This window comes from Haemaphysalis longicornis, unplaced genomic scaffold, assembly GCF_048455015.1.
Source record: "Haemaphysalis longicornis isolate Haplotype H1 unplaced genomic scaffold, Haemaphysalis longicornis Haplotype H1 scaffold_1, whole genome shotgun sequence".
Classification (NCBI taxonomy): domain Eukaryota; kingdom Metazoa; phylum Arthropoda; class Arachnida; order Ixodida; family Ixodidae; genus Haemaphysalis; species Haemaphysalis longicornis.
This window is the reverse complement of record NW_027526203.1, coordinates 97387074-97402876: the sequence shown is the minus strand read 5'-3', so window position 1 is coordinate 97402876 and position 15803 is coordinate 97387074. Positions and strand designations below refer to the sequence as shown.

Genomic DNA, 15803 nt, shown 5'->3' with positions numbered 1-15803 from the left:
CGGGAACGTTCGCCGCTAGAATGCTCAGAAGCTTTCCCCTCTTGTTGTCCCTCGCCTTTTCCGCAACTCCCTCAGTAACGAAACACTGAAAGGCGTTATCGCTCTCCTTTCCGACTGACAGGGCTACACTAGATCCGTGCTTCCCGCTCTCAGAAGACGGCTCAGGCACACGCGACACAGGGATCCCTACAGACTCCGCTGGCCGTTGCTCCACGTCCAATACCTAAGCTGGTGGCAGGGCGCAATCGACTCGCTGTGTCTGGACACTTTGTGTGAAGAGCTGTTTTCCTTATATTATTTGTTGTACCTTTCTGAAATAACTTTGTTATCATCCGCACCCCTCTGTAATGACACTAGTCCGTGAGGGTACGTGAATAAATTATAAATAAATATATTGAGTTTTGAGCTACTCTGCAATGCCTTTCTATAGAGTCAATCGAAATCATTTGTGGACTTTGGACATTAGAGAGGCAACAAACTTTTTAATACGAACGCACTGCAAGCATCTTATTGCCTTCATTATGTTGAGTTGCAATAGACTCTGTACTGCGTTTATATAGCCCCCACAGGGAAGTCTGGTAGGTTAGCGGTCCACGTATGTGGGGCGCTATTGCGCCGCATGCCCCACCGCCTTATCCGAGATCGTGCAACAGACCGCCCCTCACTTCGTCTTGGGGGCATTTGGGAGCACGGTGGCACCTGGGTGACGGACATCACCGCCGGCCAGTGCGAGCTCTTAAAAGGCTCCGCTGTTATAGCTTATCAGAAAACCTGACTCACGGGCAACAGGATGTTACAGCTATACTCATAATAACTTTATAGAAAGCTAATTGAGATAAGTTTAATAAAAGCTCATCAGAAACTCTTAGCTCATATGCAACAGGATGTTAAGACTGGGCACAATAAGAATTTTATACACATCTAATTGAGATAAATTTATTAAAAACCAACCAGAAACTGTTCTACAACTTGACTCACAGGCAGCACAATGAATGTTACGACCACACGCAATAAGAATTGTAAGAAAACGAATTGAGATAAATTTAATAAAAATCCGTCACAGATTCTATACAAACCTCACTCACATGCAACAGGCCGTTGGACTATTTTCAGTAAGAATTGTATATACCGCTTACGGAATTTTTTTATGAAAACACCAAAAGAAACTCATAAGAAACTACATTCAGAATCGGTAAGGTCGATTGACTTGGCTCTACAGACTTTTAATTAAAATTAGGCGGTGAATCTGTAATATAAACGCAGTGAGAATGTATAAAATGTCAACAAAATGGCTATAGGTTTCTTTGGAGCAATGTTAATTACATCCGCTCAGAAAGCGACTAAGGAACTTTTACGCTTTCTACGGGCGACGAACTTAAACACCAGACTAGACTGAACGCCTCCAGTGTCAATCAGTGTCAGTGCTTCAGCGCTGGGCATACGTGTCAGCTCCGACTTTTATTCATTCTTTCTTTTCTCTTTTTGCCTATCTTCCCTTTCCCACGTGCAGGATAGCAAACTAGGCTCTAGCCAGGTTAACTTTCTTGCCTTCCTTCTACACCCTTCCTTCCTTCCTTAAGTACAAGCGTAAATAAATCACGGTAAACATTTTTATCAGGGCAGGAACAGTCACGCTGGGTCCCAATGCCAGGGAATCAAGCTCAATTTTGTTTCGCGTTATACTGTTTGCGTCATTTCGTGTCCAGGATAATGCGGTAAGGTGCTATATAGGCTTCACTTGAGCCGAAACTGAGATGTTTGGGCCGTTTGTGTCTTCCGAAGGGAGTTCTTAGCAGAGGCGGCCTTAAGGATGCAGGAAGTGGCGCCCAACCTTGTCAGCCCGGTTGCCGATGTGCAGCTAACCTTCCCACCGCCCGGGCGACGGTTCGGGCGGTGGGAAGGTTAGGGACGCTTCGTCCTCGTGCATTCTTTGTCCTTCGTCTTTTTTACGCTATACATCTGTTAATAATGATCCACCAACTAGCCCAACAACGTACTTTACGAGGAGGCACACCCATTCCATGCGGGGTAGAATGCAAGAGGATGGGCAGTGGTGGTGCTGGGAGGGGGCATTGTGAAGTATGTCGCATAAAGACGGGTGCCGTGAGAATGTATTTCGGTCTGCAGTCGCCTGAAGATGAATTATTGTCTTGTGAAGCCGCGGATGGCATGGAAAAAGACCCGCCGTGGTGGCTAGGTGGCTAAGGCATTGTGCTCCTGAGCCCAAGGACGCCGGTGCAACCCCGGCCCAGGTGGCTGCTTTTCTGATGGACGCGGAAAGCGAAAACGCCCGTGTGGCGGTATTTCTGCGCACGTGAAATATCCCCAGGTGGTCAACATTAATCCGGAGCCCCACACTGGGACACGCCCAGTACCACCGGTGTAGCTTCGGCGCGTAAAACCCTAGAATCCACCCGCCGCGGTGGCTAAGGCGTTGCGCTGCTGAGCACGAGGTCGCGGGTTCGATTCCCGTCCGCGGCGGCCGCTTTTCTGATGGAGGCGAAAAGCAAAAACGCCCGTGTGTACGAGATTTCGCCGCACGTTAAAGATCCCCAGGTGGTCAAAATTAATCCGGAGCCCTCCACTACAGCGCGCCTCATCGCCTGCGTTGCGTCGGCGCATTAAACCCTACAATCAATCAAATCAAACAAAACCCTAGAATCGGACCGGTGAGGAGTGTGGGCGTTGTCAATTGAAACGAGCTAAGACGTCAGCATAGCGGGGAGTACGGGCGGAAAAGCATTGTGATAGTTTTTTTTCTGAGGCTACTCGCGGTATGACGGCGCGATCAGAGGCGTGAGCCGTTATGTTCATATGACGAGCTGTATGTTCTAGGTTCCATACGATGTGGTTTCGATGGTGACGTGTTGCCTGTCAGTGCGAACAGGAATGACCGAGATTCACCCAGGTCATTGATCGTGTCGGCAAGTGGTCTGGGAGTGTTTTTAGATCGTCGTGTATCCTGGATCGGTGGGGCAGCCAGGGTAATTGCTATTTTTAAGTGCGAAGCACTTCTTAGTCGGGCCTACTCCTGCTTCCACCGCCGTCCTCCGTCCGCAGCCTAGCAACGGAGCTAGCTACCGTACCTAGCAACGGCGCCGGATTTCCGACGCGTGAGGGCGCTCGCATAGCGCCTCCTCTCCCCCCTCGCCTACTCTCCTAAAGCCCCTTTACTAATCTCCAGCTCGCAACACCCTCTCTCGGCGCGCCAGCCAGGCCACTACACTATATATATAAAAAAAACAGCACCCGGCGCCAGGTTTCGATCCTAGGACTTCGCGGCCGCAGCGCGACGCTCTACCGACTAAGCCACGGACGCGACGCTGATATCAGTGTTAGTAACGCGCCTTATATCTTTAACGCATTCAAATTACGTCGTCAGCGGCGTGCGTTGGCGACTCAGCGGCGTTATAGCGGCTGCAACAACCCTTAACGGTCCACTTAGCGACCACAAGGCGGTCGTAATGACCGTCGCATACAACGACAACACAAACAAGTGCTGAAATAAATACTGTCGTTTCACTTTACTTTGCGTGTGTGTGTGTGTGTGTGCGTGATTACATTCCCTCTCGAACATCTCTCGAACATACACGTTAATTCACCAAGATTTCCGCAGAGGGACAAACGAGGCGTGTTAAGCCGAACGTGATCACGAGGGGGTGTTAATGTAACTAATGGGCAAAATGCCACCAAACTTCAACAAATTCCCCCTCATAGCATCACCCCGTGCTTCGCACTTCCTCATACTCCCCTTCGGGGAAATGCGGGGGAATTTTTTTTGTTCAGTTCTGTTGTTAGTAGGGGTGGTAGTTGAATTAGAGAGGTGCCTGTTGGTGTCCACGGCCACCGACGACCACCGCGGCGAATAGGACGCAGGGCGGGCGTGGGGAGATGCATCGAGATAAATTTGGGATCCGTATGTGGCGCCAAGGTTGGCAGTGCATGACTGTCGACGGCCCTCATTGTGTCGAATCCATACCAAAAGGTATAGGGTAGCCAGTGAGGTTACGGGGAACGGCTGGTGGGGCTAGTTGTAGATATGATTGGAGTTGGGGGAAGCGGATAGCCGAGACGACTTAATACCGAGTAACCGTTGGTTGTTAGCAGATGGCGTTTTCCTTCGCCGTTGAGGTGCGTCAAATTTAGCTGTACCCTGAGTTCACATAGTTGACGTGGTTACGGACATACCAAGCGCTATTTTGCAGCTTTCTCGTTACGGGCATTCAATTAAGTGCGTTCGGCGGGTTCCAATTTTTGATATGGCGTGCCACGTGTTAGCTGAACAAGGCGCGCTCTTTCACGTTTTCACGTTATTGATGACATTTCATTTTATTTCATTTTATTTCAGCATTCTTAACAAAGAACAACCGGAATGCAAAGCTGCACCACATGAAGGCCGTGTGTGGTTCGTGAAATAAGATCATATAGTTCCATGACAGTGGTTTAGAGTTATCTGAGAGTTACGTGGCCTGCCCCGTCTTGTTGGATTCGGAGACTCATTGCAGAAAGAACACTCGCTTTGGAGAACGGATTTTCACTGAGTGGCGAACGAGGGCTCTGTCGTTGCACATGTCGTCTGCCGTGAGTGCGAGAGCGGAGAACGAGTAGGGAAAATTTTTTCGGAGCGCAAGTGAGTCCGCAGGGGATCAAGGTAAATGTGGCGTCTATGGCTTTTTGGAGTTAGCCTTCCTGGTCGCCCACTGAACCGCCGATAGTCGAGGTGGTGAGGTCATCAGCGTACAGTGCATGGGGAAAATGAGGAAGAGAGTAGAGAGCTGGTAGCAACCCGAGAAGTTCGACGTGAAAGAGGAGTGGGTGCCTTTGGGGGGAGGGCGAAGTGCAGATCTGCGGAGGTTGACGATTTTCACCGTAGCTGTACGGGCAGTCAGAAACTGCCGTGCGTAGTTGTAGGTGTGGAGACCGGAATTAGTCGTTTGAAGGCTCTTCAAGATAGTGGCGTGCGTGACGTTATCATAGGCCCGTTTGGCGTTTAGAGCCAGGATGGCACTGGAGGTGTATGAGCTGGGATGGCGCAGATCTCTCTCTTTGATTTGGAGCAAAGCGCGTTATGCTAATAGGGGAGCTCGGAGAACTACCACCGTATGCGGGAGTAAATTGTTATCTTCCAGGTAGTCTGCAGTAAGAGCACAAATTGGGGGGGGGGGGGTAATAAAGCTGACTGAGACATATGTCAGACAGAGGGAAAACATGCCATTTTCTTTCCTCCTGCGCTCGTTCACACACGGGAAAAAAGGACGAAAACAAAATGCACTCTGGAGGGGGTTGGAAAGCCAAGCGGTAAACGACACCCACAACGATAATCCACGCTACCTAACTTGAATTCACGCACGTGCCTCTACAAAGAGTGAAACCAGAGACAAGTGAAATGCACTTAACCACAACCTTTATTACTTCAAAGAGATTCCTTTGCTAAGGTTAAATCAATGCATGATACATTAACGGTGGTTGGTTGAGTTGTATTGGTGAAGCACATGAGCGAAAACGTTTTTTTATATGAATAAAGGACGCTCAGACCTGGTGTTAGACAATGGCACTTCTCCTTCGTCTCTGCCGCCGCCGACCGAGGCGGCGACGAGGTCGGCGGCAGAGAAGGGGGAGAAGCGCGATGCCATATGTTGGTGTTAGCTTCCTTTTTTAAATTTTTATAACTCCTAGTGCATGTGCAAGGCGCGTACACAGCCCCTACACGTTCCGTGGCTGGAGCGCACAGCGCCGCAAGAGGTCGCGTGACGCTATCACCTGACATTCAGCGAGAACGCAGGGCGTAAACCTACAGATGTCCTTCCCCGTCTCCGCGTGGGCTCGTAGCTCAATCGATAAGACAAGGGGCTCTCGCTCTGTTTCTCTTTTCTTTCGAAGTTCAATTCCTGGTGGTGCCAGTGACTTGTTTTATTTGTTCGCGGGAGTTTTCTGTGACACCAGTGGTCGCGACAGAACGCTTAGGGGTAAAGTTAAAAAGCACCGCTTTAAAAGAAAGCCCACTCGCTATAGTGTATGGACAAAGGTTTGTGCGCTTTAGGAATTAGTGTTGTATTCGCATATTGCTATTAGACGGGAAGAGTACCCTGGGCACACTGCGATTTGTTGAATTCGAGTAGTGCTTTGAGAGAGTCGTCGTCGAGGTTACGCACAATATCGTAATTGGCAGTGAGTGGTGTAGGAGGCAAGCTTGGCCAGGACGTCGTGAAGTTCTCTAATAGTGAAAGCGTAGTCAAGGCCTCTTAGTTATACGGGTGGTGCGGTGGAGAAGAAGGTGAAGGCCTAAAGGGGTTCAACGCCGTCAAGAAGGTTATACAGTAATTAACAAATTAAACGCGATCCCGAAAATATGAACCACGACACACAAATAGCGCTATTTCCTTCCTTTCCAAATATGACAATCGTGCGCCGTTATTGGACCTCCACGAGCAGCGTTTTGGAATTTTGCGTGCTCCGGTTCATATTTTCGTGTCGCATTTCATTTGTCCAGGACAGTACCTTAGGAACAGGGTAGTTGGGAAGTCAAGGTTTGAGGTAAAGGGCCGTGGCGGATTAGGAGTGTTTGTCCCCAAGAAGGGATCGCCGCATGCATGTCTTTTTTGTTCCCAGTGGTTCTTGTAAGCGGTTGCGAACGGTTACCCTGTTGTGTTTGTAAAGGCGAGGGCCTATTGGGCTGGTGTTGGGTGATATCGTAGATCTAACGGCGGGGTGTTTTGTGCTGACGGAATGGGCTTGCCCGGGCATCCCGTAAATGTTTAAGATGGGCTCAATGACCGCTCTTTCGGAGGTGAGGGGGATGGTTTCAATGTGTCGAGACCGGGCTTCGTTATGTTGGGACACCTTTGATAAAGGATAACCGCGGTGGGGGTGTGCGGGGTGAGATATTGTCGATGGACTGCCGAGTAGGTAAATGTCCTGCCGAATGTCTGTTTGGCCTGTTTGTTGAGGGCCTCTGTGTTGTGACTGTCGCTTCCTAGGGTATTATCTAGCCGTTCTCCGATGAGGTGGAGGATGCTGCGTGAGAATGCAAGATCAGGCTTTGTATACCAGGTGAAGCAGTGGTCAGTTTGAGTGGGTGGGGTTGACTCATTAAATGGGGTTAATGGTGGTGATCAGTGGTCGTGAAAAAAAAAACTGTCCCGGCATCGCAATAGTTTGACACGTATAGCGTGCGTAAGCCTGGTGCTGTGGTGGCGGTCCATGCCTCGTCAGCACACTGCAGTGCACTGCACTGTAAACGCAAACTAGCCGGAAATGGAGTTTTAATCAAATAATGTGCCCTGAAAAGTACTTATAGCAAAAAATGTACTCCCTAGGCATGGTCTAAAAAAGTGGACGAACCTCCATGGTAGTACCGTTGGCCATCCGTGTAGCAAAAGGGGGGATTTAGAACGACTTAACGCCATTTGTGAGATGGCGTTCGGTTCCTTGTATACAACCACGTCCACAATAAACTCCCCATCTGGGGTAATCACCACAAGCGGGCGGTCGCCATGTTAGTCTTGTGTTGTTTCCGTGTGTCAGCACTTCATCCGTGGACTAATGCTATTTAGAACGAGAAAGCAGCACGCGACGGTTGCATGCAGCTACAAAACCGATACCGTACGTGTACCCGTATAGATGCTTCAGCCAGCGCGATCACAAGCAGACAGCGCGGCCGTGTTGTTTCAATCTGTTTATTTTGGCGGTAGGTGTTGTCAAGCTCTGCTGCTAACAAAGAGACAGTTCTCGCCGTTGCAAACAATTTCAATGTTTATCTACTTCGCTTGCTTGCGCATATATAGACAATTTAAATTCTCGTGCCAGCGCGCCAACGCATCCGACTGCAGCGACTCAACTTGCCCTGGCGGCACGACTTGCTGCCCGGATGTAAACAACCTCTGTGCTATCAATGCAGCGCGGCAGCGCGGCCGGTGACTTGGTGCGGCCGGGGCTTCAAGCGCCTCGCCTTGGGCCATCATTTTTTCTTATTTGAGAAGGACTAGTAGTGCCATTTGGTGGAAAGATGTTTATGTGCCCCTGTCACACGACGAACGGCCGCTAACATTTGGATACGGCGACAGCTGTGGACAGCTCGCTGGTAAGTGGTCTGTCATCAGTCGATGCGTTTGTCAAACGTTTGGATAGGGTTAACTGCGAAGTACCCGTGCCGCACACAGCGCGTACACGCACGGGCAAAGAAAAAAGCGCACACTCGTTTTATTGTACTTGTTTGTGGCTTTTGGGGTATGCATTCGCATTCTTTTGTAGGCCGGTTTGTAACAGGGCATTCGAGATGAAATCGTTTGTCGCGCGCGGCGTCGTTTCAAAGCAACGTGACGGTTACTCAGGTAGCCGAATCGCCTCCGACAGCGGTGCATCGTCGGGCCCGGTCGGTGAATATTGTGGGACTCTGTCTCTCATATGCATCGAACTGCTAGTGTTCTTTTAAAGCAAAGCTTTTTACCTCTACCCCCCAAGGGTTCTTTCGCGACCGTTGGTGTCACCAGAAAACTCCAGCGAACAAATAAAAGAATTTGCTGGCACCGCCGGGAATCGAACCTGGAACTAATAGACTAAGAAAGCGAGAGCCCGTTGTCTTACCAATTTAGCTACGAGCCCACGCGAAGACTGGGAAGACAGGTGTTGTACTCAACAAGCACATCTACGGGTTTACCCCCTGCGTTCTCGCTGAATGCCACGTGAAAGCGTCACGCGACCACTCACACCTGTCTAGCGGCCCTGTGTGCACCTTGCTCATGTGCTAAGAGTTACAAAAATAAAAGGAAGCTCACACCTATGCATGACATCTCACTTGTAGTACGGCAATGCGCTAAAGCCTGTGGCCTCCAGTGTTCACGTAAACAATCACAGCTCCTTGTCGTCCGCCCTCACGCCGAACCAAGGAATACATTCAAATACTCCCTGGTGGCCAGGATATCACTCCAAGCCCCAGCATCAAGATCCTGTGCCTACATCTCGAGGCTAACACCAAGAGTGACATCTACTTGCAGCGCCTCAAAAACAGCATTAATCAAATCATACACATGATCTCGAGAGTTGCAACCAAGAAGCCAGGCCTAAAGGAATCTGGTACCTTTGGATTAATTGAAGCTTTTCTCCTCTCAAGAGTTACTTACGTCAACCCCCTGTCTTCTTCTCGACAAGGAAGACATAGAGATGCTTTATGTAATGATTACAAAGGCGGTCGAGCAGGCCATTGGTCTTCTCATGAGTGCGTCCACACAGAGGCTGCTTAGCACGGGGCTCCACAACATGGTGGAAAAGGTGATAGAAGGCCATCTTTCTAACCAGAAGGTCCGACACAGAACTGCCATGAGTAACCGCATGCTTCACCACATTGGCTGGGCAGCCCAGAATGTCACTCCGCTTGACGTACTCCCAGACTCTTGGCGATTAAAACTAAAGATTCTCCCTTTGCTTAGAAATATGAACCCCTCACATGATGAGGGTCACCGAAAAGCACAGGCTCAAGCGCTCAACACCGCCCTCGGTGGGGATCATGCAGTTATCTACACAGACGCCTCCAAACATCGAGGGCAGCAATACGCCATCATCGTGGCTGCCTCCAGAACCAACCTCCTTGCGTGTACCTCGCTTAGGACCCAACAAATGACGGCAGCAGAAGAGGCAGCCTTCACCTTGGCTCTCGCTCAACCACGGGTTCGGAGGGTAGTCATCGATTCCCAGCAAGCCTACTGGAATTACCAGTAGGTTTGGGTGTTCTGACCTGCACTGCGTGTGCTAAAAAACCACTCCCCAAACGGTTCCATTCAGCTCATCTGGACTCCCCCTCATGCTTGAATGGAGGGCAACAAATACGCCAACCCAACAAGCCTGCGCGTTTACCTCCCGTGCTATGGAGCTGCGCGAGGACAGTCACCCGCTTGTCACGTTCAGGGAGATAACCCAGCATTATCGCCTTCTGAGACAGACCGTACCTTCGCCTTACACTGACCTTTTCAGAGAACAACAAAGTACCCTACGGCTCATACAATCCGGGCTCCTTCCCACAGCCTACGCGTCTTCACTTAATGTATCCGAATCGCTACGACGCTGAATGTAAATTTTGCTCAGAAGTAGGAGCACTCCGCCCCGTAATCGGGGTGTGCACCCTCCTCTCTTTCAGTCAACTACCCAACAAGACCAATGGGAGATGCTGCTCTCCAGGCCCTCTCTACCTACCCAGCTTCAGCGGGTGGACAGCACACAGGCCGCGCGGACTGCATACGGGCCCCACAGCAGAGGGAATCACTCCCTAGGGCTGCACTCTCGGCCGTTCAGAAATCTGAACAGAAGTATTTCTTCCACCTCCTCCTTCTCTGCCGCAAATCTCGTCGCCTCCGTCCGCGGCGCAGAGACGGAGAAGACAGATTGCTTAACACCGGGTTGGAGCTTACTTTAATTTTATAAAAAAAAATTTCCACTCTTGTTCTGCACCAATACAACTCAACCAAACGCCGCTCATGCTTCATACATTGATTTAACCTTAGCAAGAATATCTCTTTGAAGTAATAATTGGTGTCGTTAAGTGCATTTGACTTCTCTCTGGTTTTGCTATTTGTAGAGCGATGTGAGTGAATGTATGTGACGTCGCATGGGTAATTGTTATGGGTGCCGTTTACAGCTTTGCTTTCCAACCACATTCACGGGGTGGATTGGCGCGATTTTTTTAGTTAACTGCTCTACTTTGTAATATCTATTTGTTAACGCTCCTGATGGCTTGCCTGTCCAAATATAAGTCTTTGTGTTGTTTTCGTTCAAAGCTCTGACTCATTCTTAGCGCTCTGGTCGGCGAAAGCCGCAGATCAGACGGCCACCCCCTCCGAAAACTGTGCCCTGTAGACTCGCTGGGGTTGTTTGCTCGCTTGAGTCGACTCTTCACATCTAACAGCGTACCCTATTAAGGAAACGGTGACATGCGTAAAAGATGCTATGAGCCTATCGAACGATTAAATGCATATAGTGTGGACCACGACGGCGACGTGGTTCGAAACCGAAATGTTTTTATTCCCTTTCGGATGATAATGAGGGGTCTGTATACAATCGGAGCCCGTCAGTCGCCAGCTAAGTCCACGTAATTAAAAACACAAATTCATGCCCTTATGGAAGAGAACCGAGTTTGCCGTAGCATGGCACAAGTCTGCCGGGCATTAAAAAGGATATCATTTTTTTAGAAGAACAACGCACACACTCTTCTTTTGTTGGTAATAACTTTGTCATAATCATTAGTAAGACCATACACAAAAATTACTCGATTCATCTGACACTCCATTTTGACACGGAGCTTGCAGTTCCAAAAAGTGCACTGTGGTTTTGCGTGACTGTAGAAGTGATTGTAGAAGTTTGTTTGTAGAAGTTTGTTTACCGTGATTGTAGAAGTTTCCTATGACGGAAACTTCTACAATCACGGTAAATTAACTAAGGCAGGTGTGTGTGGCATGCAGCGTTGGTATGTTTGCGAGAATAGCGTTTCCATTTCAGCTGTTTTTTTTGTTGCCATGCAATCACAAGTAATTTGGTGCCATGAACGAGGTTTACGTTAGCTAACAAGGCTGTAGTAACGGTTGCGGCTACAAATGACCTTATGCACCAATCATGTTTGTCAGCTCGGTGACACAGAATATTAAGGTGTCAGAATGCGGATGACTGAGTCGCCTAGTTTATTACTACTGTAAAAAAAGAAAGTGTTTTCTGACCCAGTGAAGGACTTTCCTGTATGACTAGCTGTGTTATGACAGATGACCATATTTGATGAGACAAGCCGTAACAAATTAGCTTTGGATGTAACACCAGGAGGGGAATAGGTGACGTATCTGCAAGTATACCTGAAACAGTGGGTGCCTGTCCGGCATGAATTCATTATTTGCTGATACGATTTTCTTCTGCAGATCCTGATACATGATCGAGTTGAATGACTTCATAGGTCTTAAGGCAGGATAGGCTGTGCTGTACAAGGCAAGGCTGCATTCGGAAACCAAGTTGGCCCCTCCAGCAGAAGTGAGTATTGCCACGGCTTGCAACAGTCGTCCAGCTCGCAAAAGCTGCACTTTTTCTATGAAAGTGAGCCACCATGGTAGGGGAGAGGCAGTGTAAGGGTTTGCATCTTTAACTGTGTGCCCACTCACTTGAATAGATGCAAGCTGGCACCTTAAAGCAAGAAAGAGCAGTTAACAAAATCATGCAATACCAAAGTGTTTTTCAGTCAAAAACAAAAACTGATCTATCAACCTACAGAGACTTGCATTTTATCTTCACTGTCATTTAAAGTTGTGCTCGAGTATATTGTGCGGAAGCAATATCTTTTTTATTGCTGCAAAAGCCACGACGGTTAATGTACTGGCACTTGGTTTTATGAAGCCTTTGCATTCCTAATTAAGGTACTGGAATTCGCAGGGAACCTGGCCTTACAATTTTATTACTGTACCGAATTATTAAGTTCATTTAACCATAGTGTCTGTTTTGAATTTTACGTTTGGGGCATTTTTTTTCTTTTTTGCTTTTTCAGGCAGATGTTCCTCTGACTCCCTGCCTGCATTCCGTGAACGAGGAAGTTAGCCTCCACATCGATGGCCAGCGTGTCTTGACTGCATCATCTTTACTGGGAGGACTGTGTAGTCTATTTGCATCGTTCTGGGTTTTCAACATTCAATATCCCAAGAAGGCACACAGAGCTCTAACGTTTGTGGAACATGCCTTTTTGCACCTTGCCTGCACCAAACCACGTGTGAAGGATTTAGAACTAATTAACTTTTATCGCATCAATATCGCTCACTAATATTTGTTTTCAATCCTGTAATCATGGATAGTAGTAAAAAATATTCCGTATTATATTTCTGACTTTTTCTTTTTTCTTTTTTTACTGAAAAGGGGATATTTGATGGGCAGTTCTGTATACTGATAATACAGCTATCTTTCAGTGAAGCAATAATATTAACAAACTAATTTAACTTGAAACAATTATCTAAATAATATTGGCAACTGGTGCGAAATGAATCAACTAAAAATTATCCGAAAAACACGAATTTCATGGCTATTTGTTCTCACTCTAAAGAAGCTGTCGCGATACCACCCATTCTGTTCTATATCATTGCAATTAACCCGTCGGACTCGGTCACTTTTCTTGGCGCATTTGTGTCTTTATCAAAACGCACTGGTATTTTCCGCAGCATATTTTTCGTTCTTTATATTACTCATTTATCCATAGCCATCTCACTGCAGTCTGTCTCCTACATCATTTATCTCTTGTGCCTTTACCACCTACAAAATGCTTGTTACCTTTCAATATCAAATCTTTGCACAGCTCTCGCTCATTTCACCACAAATTGAAAAATTGGTTTGTTGTTGTAAACCACTGCAACCATTTTTTCTTCACTTTGTGTACTTAGTACTGATGCCTACTGATAAGTTCTGATAAATACTGACGCGTTCTCGATCCTCTAGTATTATATAATGATTTCACTTACCATGCGGTTGTGTTTGTGCCTATCTGTTTTTCAAGTATTTCCAGTTCTTGTATTATTATTGTTTCTACAATTTGTTCAACTAGCAGACAGCTCTCGCTCATTTAACCACCTACTGAATTTTTTTTGTTGTAAACCACTGCAACCATTTTTTTTCACTCTGTACTGAGCGCTGATGCGTACTGATAAGTTCTATAAGTACTGACGCGTTCTCGATCCGCTAGTATTCTATAATGATTTCACTTACCATGCGGTTGTGTTTGTGCATATCTTTGTTTTTCGCGTATTTCCAGTTCTTGTAGTAATATTGTTTCTACGGTTTGTTCAACTAGCATCGTATTGCTGTCTTCAATTCCTAACTGGCGTGTTATTTAGCAATGTACCATTTGAGATTTCTAATATGAGGTCGCCATAAGTATTTATTTCGGAACCTCCTTGTGTACACCATGTACCATGTAAACTTGTCTGCGAAAGTTCGTTTGAAATAATGAAATAAACCTGAAATCGAGAAAAACCGTGTGAAATCAGTACTCCCGCAGGGAACTAGAAACTCCCTTGTGGCCTTGAAAACCTCCTTTCGGAAGGCCTACGAAACTCCCCAAGCTTTCGTCAAACTCCATTCAAAAGAAGTAAATGCTTCCCTTGAACCTCCTAAAAACGCCTCTAAACTAACATAAGTACTTCCAAAGGGAGCCATAATAGGCTCCTATTCAACCGCCAAATATTCCATAAACATCCCTTAAAAACGCCCTTCAGGAAGTAAAGAATACTCCATTTTGACCTCCTTAAATTCTCCCGAACATTTCTTAACACTCCCTAAATAACCTTAAATACCTCCTTTCTATAACCTGAAAACGCCTTGTTTTGAGGAGTTAAACAAAACCTCCCTGTTCCATGTAGTAAAAAAACTCCTACAAGAAGGACCACCAGAGGACAGGCGAAAAAGAACCTCTAGGGAGTATATGGGAGGAAAAAAAGTTTAGAGTGTGGAACAATACACTCGTGTTGACTGCACGTGTTGCCGCTTTCCCTGGAGCGAAATAAAGTCAATTAACCTCCCCCATGGTTGGCAAAATGCGCAAAGGTATCAGGATCTGCTGCCGGCACCAGAGAGTACCACTTCGTTGCTTGTGCTTCGTGCGTAGTGTAAGAAAAAATCTTGGAAAATTTTCTCGAATTCGGCATTACTGCACGAAGCCACAAGGAGTACGTTGGACAGACGGGCCGGTGCCTCGACGTTCGCCTTCGCGAACATCAAATATCTTTGAAAGGGGCACCGTACTCACATCTGGCAATGCACTGCAAACAGTGCACAAAAAAGTGTAAACCAAAACTAGAGGACACAACCGTCGTGGATAAACATGCAAAGCGATCCACAAGGGAGATCATGGAAGCTTTTCAAATTAGGAAGGGAGGCACTAGTTGTGTCAGCCAGCCATCTGTGCAGTTACTCGATGTCGAGTTTGCATTTTTGGAAGGGGTTTCATTGTGCTTAATCTTGGTATGTATTCGACGTGCCTTGTGATTATTTGCTGCTGTCTGCTGTCCATGTTTAACTGAGTCATGTATGTATGAATGGTTGAAATGTATTATTGCTATCAATGTGTTGGTGGGGACGCAGATTCTTGATCGTTTTTCCTAGTATATATGTATGTTCGTTTTTCACAATAAAATTTAGTTCATAGTAGCACTTCGTATTGTGTTTCTTCCTTCGTCGTCGTTTTCAAGTAGCGCTTTTACGAATATGGAACTATTTGTTTTATTATGAATACCTACTTCCAAATACCTTCGTGGTTTTAATGTGCGCGCTATCTTGAATTTGTGATGTCTGAGTCGACGGGACTTTCTTGATGGCAAAGATTGCCGTTGGTAGTTTATTATTGCTTATGCGTATTTCTCCTGGTTTCATTCATTACTCCGCCATGCAGGATAATACCGCGTGTTTCAGAGCGTCAGCTGATATTGCTAGTACAACTCCATTGTTGGTGTGGGGCTGAATTGATGCAGGTGCTATGAGCGTGAGATAGTGCGATATTAGCGTGAGAAGAAGTGCTGAAGACGTACCTACCGAGCGGGACTTACCAAGGTGTAGCGAAACTAGGCAATTCGGCACATCAAATAAAGCAATCAATAAAAAAATTAGCAGCCATTGCACTCTCTGAAGGTGGATGCTAAGAGAAACTTTCTAGCAGACTACATAGAGGTGACACAGAATCTAGGCTAAAGGTATGGGCGAATTGTATATCTTTCGAGCGTTGACAGGAGGCCTTCTAAAAATCACAGGTCCCCTCCATCAAACGATGACGCTGGTTGAACGCTAAGCTTTCTCGTCACGGATTC

General features: G+C 47.0%; 1 protein-coding gene and 1 non-coding gene across 2 annotated transcripts in view; both read right to left on the bottom strand.

Annotated features, from left to right (window-relative positions):
* LOC144178301 (uncharacterized) overlaps positions 1-15803 on the bottom strand; it is a 59676-nt gene that overhangs the window by 28085 nt on the left and 15788 nt on the right. The gene's annotated exons all lie outside the window — the stretch shown is intronic.
* Trnar-gcg (transfer RNA arginine (anticodon GCG)) lies at positions 3245-3319 on the bottom strand. The gene has a single exon. It is a non-coding gene; the product is annotated as a tRNA-Arg (tRNA).